General features: G+C 42.8%; 4 protein-coding genes across 4 annotated transcripts in view; 2 read left to right on the top strand and 2 right to left on the bottom strand.

Moving 5' to 3' along the window:
• LOC126558142 (uncharacterized) overlaps positions 1-7,799 on the top strand; it is a 459,948-nt gene that overhangs the window by 230,982 nt on the left and 221,167 nt on the right. The window lies entirely within an intron of this gene.
• LOC126558359 (lachesin-like) overlaps positions 1-7,799 on the top strand; it is a 346,936-nt gene that overhangs the window by 158,187 nt on the left and 180,950 nt on the right. The gene's annotated exons all lie outside the window — the stretch shown is intronic.
• Positions 1-7,799, bottom strand: part of LOC126556783 (protein dispatched) — a 383,943-nt gene that overhangs the window by 314,584 nt on the left and 61,560 nt on the right. The gene's annotated exons all lie outside the window — the stretch shown is intronic.
• Positions 5,534-7,799, bottom strand: part of LOC126556771 (uncharacterized) — a 364,167-nt gene continuing 361,901 nt past the window's right edge. Inside the window, exon 18 of the transcript XR_007607033.1 lies at positions 5,534-5,551. The gene's annotated coding sequence lies outside the window, so the exon portion shown is untranslated. The remainder of the gene's footprint in view (positions 5,552-7,799) is intronic.

Genomic DNA, 7,799 nt, shown 5'->3' with positions numbered 1-7,799 from the left:
TTTCCCTCCGCAGCCTTCGAGGTGCCTCTTTGCCCGGTTGCTCTATTCTTGATTGGAAAATTTCCGAGAAGCAGTATAAGCATGATTGCACTTCTACCATCATGCTCTCACCGCTAAATGGTGCTTCCTTGCAAAAGTTCTTAACCTACAGCCCAATACACACACGCCGCACAAGACCGTTCATACACACATACACACAGGCAAGGACGTTTTAGTGGCATGAGACGCATAAGCGTACATATCGAGTGGCTCAACTGTCGAAACGAAAGCACCATCCACGACCAAGGACGCGAAACGTCAGGAAGCATCAACAGAGCCCAAACATTGGGCACAGGGTGTACGGGACAAGGCTCTATAAATAGCACAGTAAGCACACTGGAACGAGCTGCCACCTTTCTCATACCGATCGGTGCGTTAAGAAAGCGGCTCCTTTTCCTGCTCCCTTTTTTTTGTACGAGCTTCCCAGTGCATGGTGCGTCCGCTGACATCCGCCTGTCGCCTGTAGGAGGGCTTCCGTAAATTTTTTGGGACAGGAAATTGGAAGTGATTGACGGTAGGCGCATCGGTTTTGGATTTGCTAAAAATAGCATTTCTACGAAAGCTGGCACCAAAACACACACACACACAAACATTGGAAGCCAATCCGTGCGAACTTGAAGTTCAATGAGGCCATCGAAGGTAATGTTCCGTGGTCAGCTCATTATAGAATGAGTGGATATTGGATATCAGCTGCGAAGTGTAAGAGCAAGTCTCCTATAGGAAGTTCATTAGTATAGATATTTTGATACAACTTCATAATTAAAACTTGTCCCAAAATACTTCTCCATGTAAAGTCGTTTACTCGAAGGTAAATACTAATCCACTTTTACTTTAAAACAGTTCTTTACTGATGCTCACTTGCACATGGTACTACTAGCTGCTACAGCTCACCTGAAAGAGTGCTTACCACAACAGAGTCAACTGAGTTGCCTTCAAGCAGCGAAACACACAACCATTGCTCGGTTTGTCAGCTGTGTGGCAAACAATAGGACAATCACTGCAAGCCCTGCAGTGATGAACGGGAAAGCACCGCCACCACCATCGCACTTCACACGTGTCACATGTGCCAAACCACAAGTGTTGCCTCTTGGGGTTCTGCCGTAAGTTACCTATCGCACAAGACTTTTTCGTAGCTGTTGTGAATTGTACATCCTTAGCAGTTTGGCTCCAGGCGGTGAGCACATTAGCACCAGCATTACACCAGCAATGGACGATGATGGATGTTTGCAGTGTTGCCCGACGGCAACAGATAAATAGCCGTGCCGTGCGCGCTCTACACTACCCACAGCGTACTTCACAGTAACACGAATTGGCAGCAAAGTCAAAGTCGTGAAAAAGTTGCAACTTGTGTACAGCACCGGTAGGTACGCTGTATTGGGCTACCTTTCGTGTAACAGGAACACAGCTTCGAGCTGGGAATGTTGTGCTCAGGGAGGGGGGTTTGCATTTGCTTTGAAAGTGTGTATGTACTTTGCCGAGTGCTTTTGAGAACACAGAGGTTTGCTCAAACTGTAGCACAGAATGTTGCACTCTAGGAAGAGGAAATGTGTTGGAGCAACATCCAATCTATGAATCCGGGGAATAAAACTTGTTATCTGCTTTCAAAGAAGTGTACGGTACATTCAGTTAAATCGTTACTCTCTCAACCTTTGTTAACGGTAGATCCGGGAAATAAGCACTCTTTATTACTTGTGTAATTAAATTGCAAATATCTGAAGTCTTGTGAAGTTTGAAATGCATGTACTCAAGAAATAGCAAAATAAGATACAAAGCCATATTCTAAACAGTATTAAAACACTTCAGGAAATAAAGACCCTTACCTACCCTGTTTTTACCTCCTCCACTAGTTTTTCATGCTCCATAAATCATAAAAAGCATCCAAAGGGACTCGTGTTTACCGGAAATCCGACTACGGAATTTCCGAGAGCTTTCCACTCAGCATCAATCGCTTTTCAGGACTTTTCAGGGCCACACTATTCGCCAAGTAATATGTATTAATGAGCTCTTTATTTCTGTGCGCATACTTTTCCTCTCAACGTCATCATCAGCAACATCACCATCAGGTAAAAATGGTGAAGCATTATTAAAGATGCCATTATGTGCGCTGGAAGGGAAAAGCGAAGGCGTAAAGCTCGGCTTATCCGTAACCTTACTGCACCTGGCATGGCGTTGAGAATGCAATTTATAGTTTTGTGCTTAGTGGGAGATTTATTTTCCACCAGGTTAAATGCTTCTCATAAAAGTCATGACGAGCGCTATTAAATCTTGAGCTGGAAAGTGAGCAAGCAAAGCTAGTCTGGCAGAACAGCATATTATTAAACCATACAGAACCATATTTTTGATTTCCAGTTAATGTTTCAGGATTGCATATGCTTTCATATGCTTTATTTGAAGGTGCATCAGTGTCAGCTGTTTTGTGTTCATTCAACGCATTAAAATAATCCAAACAATTACAAAAAAAGAAATTAAGAAGCAAAAGCAAAGAAAAGAAGGTTAAAAATAGAAAGCTTCAAAGCTTCTAAAATTGGAAGCCTTCTAACAGAAATTATGTTATTGAATATTGACGTAATAGTCTTATTACGTAAAGCACGCAAGTTTGCCGGAAGTGCTGGTCGTAACATGCAATATGCCACATGCAAGTGCACACACAACTACCCACCCAGCCGGGTGAATTAATTTTCAAGCAGTGCATATAAACTTTATTGCATCCTGCTTTCATCCTACCGGATGTTGATTTATTGCACACCAGGGTAGCAACAACTCTGTCATTCCAGCAACTTACTCGCACCACATGACTACCCAAACCTTTCTGACCTTTGCGAACAAAACTTCGTACCAAACACTAGCAACCCGAGCACGAATGGAATATCACACGCAACCTCGCGGGTTCTCATCGATTGACCGTTAGTGTTATATTGACGGTAAAATAAAAAACTTCACGTTCATTGGCTCTTAAATTTTATGTTCCGTTTCGCTGTCCGTAGGCAGGCGAAACAGAGTGTGAAGTGGGTCCCTCCTAACGCTGTACGCTATAAACTCTTTGCCAAATCGGGTGACCCTGACATGATCGAGAGAGCACGCGGGTGATATAAATAGATTTTTTGGCGGAGGGCAAATATTCACGAAAATATGCACGGCCAAACAAAAACTATGGAAGAAATGCTGGTTCCATACATTTTCTATCGCAACAAAGTAACTACTTCATAGCCAAAATTTGCATATATTCCAATATTGGTTGGAATTGGCATGGTATTATTTATGCCAAATCGATCAAACAAGCGAGGGCGGATGTGTTTTGAAGTGAAGAAAATTTTATCAACATTTACCTCTTTCATCCTTATTGCCTAATGGTGGACCAGGTGACACGCTATCAGGTAGAAAATGTATGAAAAATTTAATTCAATATTTAAAAGAAACCTCTATTTTATAATATCCTTCCAATTGACTTCCACGAATACGAACCCCTACACAATAGACGAAACTTATTGATTTATTTTGTTCCAGTAAAATTGGGATTACTTTATCCCTTCTCGGTTAAACCTGCGAAAGCCCAGCATAGTAGAGAGGAATTTTCAATAACAACATTCCATTCCTGCTTGTTGAGTTTGAGTAACCTTGAATAGTACCTTCAACGTGCTATAGAAACCACATACAAGTACAATCACATACACAACCTTTGTTCGAAACTTCAATATGGGAGATGAGACAATTTCATCAACTCCACTAACAGCATTGGCTTGATAATGTATAAATAATTGCTTTTTTAGAAATATAATTATAGTGCAAATCATCCTAACTTACAATTTCCTACTAACACCTTTTATATGGTATTTTAAAAATGGTCGAGTGTCCTTTGCATGTCATCACTTTTCTACACCCGACAGCTCCAGCGTTGGGTTTTTCGCTTATTTATTTATCCATAACGCACACACACACACACCCATTTCCCTCAAACCGAGGTCAGGGCTGACCGGTGAATCTAAACTCCATCTTCATCCACGTTACACACACACAGAGCAAGCTAAAGTGCCGGAGTAGTGTCTGTCAAACAGAGACACTCGTTCCACTTTTCGTTCGAAAGGGAACGGTAGAAGCGAAGGCTCTTCACGGTTTTCAACGAGCAGCTTCTCTCGGTCGCCTTTGCACAGCCGTGTCGCTTCGCCAGAAATGGAACGAAAATAAACATATCAAGTGTCACCGGCAACGGCTCATCCTGCCAAGGGGTTTCGCTTTTCCTTTGCCCTATCTTCTCTATCTTCGCCCTTCGTGAACCGTGCTGAACGATAAGGAATGTTTGCATTCAACCACATTCATTCTAGCTGCAGCAATCTCGTTGCCATGTGTTTTCCGATGTGAACGTACCAGCGTTGGGGATCCGGTCCGCTTCCAGGGTAAAACCTGCAGCGCGATATTAGGTATCTGATGATTGAAACCAGTCAATTACGGATGGTTATTCAGATTTAGCTCGAGCGGTGCACCGGGCAGCATCGATTTGGGACGCAGCAAATCTCGACCTTCCCGTGAACTAACAACTCAATCAATATTTCATTCCAATAAGCATATTCGTTACCTGTCGCTGGACGCTGGAATGCGAGCTCATTTGTCATATCCTTCGAACGGCCAGCGAACGAGCCACACGGAATCACCACAGAATAAGAGAGAATCCTCAAGAATTCATCGAAATCAGACGCTAATGTGGGATTATTGCTGGGAAGGAAATGGGAAATGAAACCCAATTCAAATAACCCGAAACCCCAGCAAGGGGCTATCATAAGCATAAGCTGATCATCCCACGAGCAGGATAATTGGACTAGCGGACTAGCCCGTGTGTACTATTTCAGCGAGTTTTGCAACATTTCAATTCCCACTTTTTTCCCCTTCTTTGCATTCACAACCAACCGAATCCACTGCTTTGACTTGTTCGACTCAGTTGGAAAAGTGGAAAGGCAAAGTTTATGTTCCACGGTGCCCCACAGCCGTTTCCTCTAGTGAGCCATATCCCATACACTCGGGGTCGATGGTTTTGCCAACTTTGGTAGTGGTTCATTCTTAAGCAAAAAGAGCTCCATTAAATAGAGGATGCGTTTTGTGGACCCAGCTTTCCCCGTACCTAGCAGAACGATGTAAGTATGCAAATTGGATCGCTTCCCATTTGCATAACAGAATCATTCATAACTGAAACAAGATGCCGGCGCATCGTACTCCCGGCAGAACCGGTTTCAGGCATTTGTTCTATCATGACCCAGCCCGAGTTTCTAAGGTGCCTCCATGAGAGTAGGACAAGTAGAAAACAAAAACAACAAAAAAAAAGATATGAGAAAACCGTAAGCCATCATGACGATGGCTGTCATGACAGTTTGGCATTCTATTTCCGGTCCTGCTTTGTTCCAACAGTCCCACATTCCCGATTGTCCCACCAATGCCAATCACTGCAAATTTCATTTCCGCAAACGTCATCAGAGCCGGTTGCTGTTGATGACTCTTGTCAAAATGTTCACTCACACCCACACACCTGGAGAACACAACCCAAGACATAACCAATACCGGGAAGGATGTGTCGACGGTGGTTGAGGTTTGTCACCTTTGCCGGACCACAACCATTTGCCGTTGGCCGTAAGTGTGTCTAAATCAATCATACACTATCATCGTACCGAATTCCTTAACGCTGTTTACAAATTTCTGGCCCACCGGTTTGGGGGAATTGCTGTTGGACCATCTGTCCAGATGATGGCAATGTTTCTATGTATGATTTTTTTTTGTTTGCAATTTGTTAGGCATAACACTTTTTGTATGGTTGAAGTATTGCTGTAATTGACATTTGATAAAAACAGACATACTGAGAGGAACAAGAATTTCGAACATTTGCTTCAAATGACATGTGGCTAGACAATGTCATTGACTAAGCGATTTTTATTCTGGTTTTTTAGCTAATCAATTTGCTTAGTTTACGCTTGAAAAAAAAATATTTACTTGTACTCTTCCCGTTGGGCAATTAGTTTTAATTGGTTTTGGATTAATTCTGGAATAACTTTGCCTTATTCGGTTAGGATGGACTGACCGGCACCATTTTTAATTCCGGCAGGGATGCATAATACTGAGCACAAAATAACTTAAGCTCTATCTTCCCTTAGTAACAACAATACACCAGCAACTCTTTACCACAGCTTCGAATTACGCAAACTGTTTTATTACAAGCTGCTGCAATCGAAAGGCAATCAGTAAAACTTTGACTTTGAGCCTTTACGAAATTCATCCCGCTCGTAAAACGAGAAATTCATCTCAAATCGCTCAAACTATCATCTCCAGCTTTATCTTCCTCCGGCGGTGAAACTTACCACTCAAACTTTCCACGCCCCAAAAGCCTCATATCCCTGCCCTTTCCGTGCTTCCAAAAACCAAGCCGGAAAGCATACTGATTTACCATTTGCAAATTTATGACCCCTCGAAATCCCATGATAATCCCAAACGGGCGTAGAGTAGAGATTGTACCCGGGCGAGCGGGGTGGTGAACATAAAATCCTGCTCCTAGGACAAGCCGCACGGATTAAAATCGATTCCACTTGTTTCGGCACTGGTCTCCGCTTTTCTGGTCGTGAGATTACACGACGCGATAGTGGCGCGACCGGGACTGGCAAAGCTTACCAGGTTAAGTTAAACCATCACCACCGGGTCTCAGACAAAGCTTGCCTGATAAGGAAAAATACGGATTTAATGGGCACACCAATAGACGTTAAGGCAAAACTGCCGTTAACTAACCACCGGTAACCGGTGGAGGCGCCCGGTTGGTCATTCGAATGTCATTAGGCACGGTAACCGGGCGACACTCGCGGGGGGGTGTAAAGCGTCACGAAGCGACGCGCTTGGTGGAAATGGTACAAAACTTTGTCAGCTTAACGTGTCGACCAAGCCAACTGACTGTCATAATTATGGCTTTGCCCAAGCACAAACGAAAGAATAGAGCGGGTAAGCTGCAAGAACAACGATATCGGTTGAGAACGTTCCCGGGGTTTGTTTACTGATTTTGTTTGTCTGGTTTAATGTTGGTGCATAATTACGACGGACATGGAACGAAGCCAAAAGATATGAAGTGGAGAACAATTTTATGGCGCCTAAAGGGCATAACAGATTTTAGTTTATTTTATGCTTTAATGTGATGCCGTGTTTTGCTTAAATTATTTTAAAGATAAGCAATTTTAAACCTTCATAGGCAAGCAAAGCCTCTATGTTAAGTTAAAACTTATGCTCTACTCAGTGCGAGCTATTATCTAGACTATTTAATCTTTTAAAAAAAATAACAAAATCTTCCAACATCATGTTTAACAAAAACTGCCCCCAATACATTCAATTGGAGCCGTGTTGTTTTGTTGATCGTAACGCCTGCTGTCACAATATAGCACTGCGTTACGCGGCGGATGTCGCTTAAGACCCTGCTATGCCATTTATCGTGAAAAACCCGTCGATTCATCAGTGCATATGTGCTGTGCTTTGGGGTTACGTTGGGAAAACATCCGCTAAACCCGGTACCGTAAGCTTTTCACAAACACATTTTTTACTATATATTCCACTGTTCTTTTTTTTATATTTGATTTTTTTCTAACACATACAAACAGTTCCGCACCTTCATAATCGGTAAAACTCCCTGTCGCTCTCGCTTTCTTCTCAAACCTCTAAACAAAAGGTAAAAGTAACCGTCCCTCGATCCCAGACCGGTTATATGTCTCTATTGTTGTGCTTTCCTTCTTTCGTTCCTCCGTTACACC

This window comes from Anopheles maculipalpis, chromosome 2RL, assembly GCF_943734695.1.
Source record: "Anopheles maculipalpis chromosome 2RL, idAnoMacuDA_375_x, whole genome shotgun sequence".
In the NCBI taxonomy this organism is placed as follows: Eukaryota; Metazoa; Arthropoda; class Insecta; order Diptera; family Culicidae; genus Anopheles; species Anopheles maculipalpis.
This window is presented reverse-complemented; position numbering and strand designations above follow the sequence as displayed.